The sequence below is a fragment of the Myotis myotis genome, unplaced genomic scaffold (assembly GCF_014108235.1).
Source record: "Myotis myotis isolate mMyoMyo1 unplaced genomic scaffold, mMyoMyo1.p scaffold_m19_p_14, whole genome shotgun sequence".
Classification (NCBI taxonomy): Eukaryota; Metazoa; Chordata; class Mammalia; order Chiroptera; family Vespertilionidae; genus Myotis; species Myotis myotis.
In genome coordinates this window covers 6624366-6626289 of record NW_023416318.1, presented here as the reverse complement: position 1 = coordinate 6626289, position 1924 = coordinate 6624366, and the positions used below count along the sequence as shown (strand labels likewise).

General features: G+C 43.8%; 1 non-coding gene across 1 annotated transcript; it reads right to left on the bottom strand.

The window, feature by feature from the left end:
* Positions 1-1616: 1616 nt before the first annotated feature.
* LOC118669517 lies at positions 1617-1721 on the bottom strand. Its single transcript, XR_004971996.1, has one exon. It is a non-coding gene; the product is annotated as a U6 spliceosomal RNA (small nuclear RNA).
* Between the last annotated feature and the right edge of the window lie 203 nt (positions 1722-1924).

The following is a 1924-nucleotide window of genomic DNA, read 5'->3' as shown; positions in this document are numbered from 1 at the left end:
TTGGGATTAGTAGAATGCTGGACGCATAAAATGAGCTTGGGAGTCTTCCCTTGTCTTGAGTGTTTTGGATGAGTTTGAGGAGAACAGGTGCTAGTTCTTCTCTGACTGTTTGATGAAATGCACTGTGAAGCCATCCAGTCCAGCACCTGCGTTTGTTGAGAAGTTTTTTTTTCTTTTAATTCTCACCTAGTATATATTGTACAATGAATTTTTTTTTAGAGATGTGGGAGGGAGGGAGGGAGGTAAGAAGGGAGGAAGAGAGGGGAGAGAGAGAGAGAGAGAGAGAGAGAGAGAGAGAGAGGAGACACACACATCAAATGGTTGTCTCACACACACATACACCTCAACAGGTGGCAGGGGTGAACCTGCAACCCAGGTACGTGCCCTTGACTGGGAATCGAACGCATGGTCCTTTGTTCCGTGGACCACATCTCTAACCACTGACAAGCAATGGCCTGAGCTTCATTGATCTCTTGTTTCTTTTTTACTGCTTTGTTTATTTCTGCTCTGATCTTTACTATTTTCTTTATTCTTCTCACTTCATGGTGTCTTTGTTTTTCTTTTGCACTAGTTCCTCTAAGTGTCAAGTTAGATGATGTATTTCAGATTTTTCTTGTTTCTTGAGGTAGGCCTGTCATGTTAGGAATTTCCCTCTTAGGACTGCTTATGCTGTGCTCCATAGCGTTAGGATTGTTGTGCTCTCATTTCCATGTGTTTCAAGGTATTATTTCATTATTTCCTTGATCTCATTGTTATCTATTCATCATTGTTTAGTAACATGTTACTTAGCCTCCAAGACTTTCTGTGTTTTACAGTTTTTTTCTTTTTAATCCTATAATTACTAATTTTTATTGTGGTCAAATAAATATAAGATTTAGAGTTTTAACCACATTTAAGAATACATCAAGTATATTGACATGCATTCTCACCACCATGTATCCCCAAATTTTTATTTATTTATTTATTTATTTTTGCTTTTCATTGCTTTTATCTCTGTTAATAAATTTATTGGGGCAGGGTGGTTTTAGGTGTGTACAATTCAGTAATAGATCACTTGTATATCAGTTTTTTTCTAATTGACTTCTAGTTTTATACAGTTATGATCAGAAAAGATTCTTGATATGATTTCAATCTTCTTAAATTTACTGAGACTGTTTTTGTGCCCTAACATGTGGTCTATCTAGATAATGTTGCACGTCCACTTAAAAAGAATGTATATTCTACTGCTTCAGGGTGAAATGCTCTGAAGATACCAATGAAATCCATTTGATCTATTGTGTTATTTCAGTCCACTCTTTTTTTTCTTTTTAAAGACTAGGTGTGAGGCCGCCCTGTGCAAGGGTGAGGCAGCGCCCAAGTCTTCCCCCCCACCTTCTCCCTCCCCCCAGCCCCCGCCCATCTCCCTCCCCCCCCAGCCCTGCCCGTCTCCCTCCGCCCCCACCCACAGGGGCCCCAGCCCAGGAGGAGGTCAGGGCCCAAGTCTCCCCCCCCCCCGCCTTCTCCCTCCCCCCCCAGCCCCCGCCCATCTCCCTCCACCCCCACCCGCAGGGGCCGCAGCTCAGGGGAGCCAGGGGAGCCTAGGGGAGCCAGGGGAGCATGTCACACGCTAGGGGGAAGGGAACAGGGAACGCTTCACTGATTTGAGTGTCACCCTTGCGCAGGGGCCACCCTAATCTCCTCTGGATCGTTCCAGCTTTACTATATGTGCTGCTGCTGCTGCCGCTGCTGCAGAGTCCAGCACCAGGCCACTCTTTGCTTCTTGATTTTCTGTGCGGAAGATCCAGCCATTGATGCCAGTGGGATGTTCAAATCCCCTACTACGTCTGTATTATTGTTGAACTCTCCATTTATGTACATCAGGATTTGATTTACACATTTACTTGCTCTTATGTTGAAGAAATACATGTTTGCAAGGGTTATATCC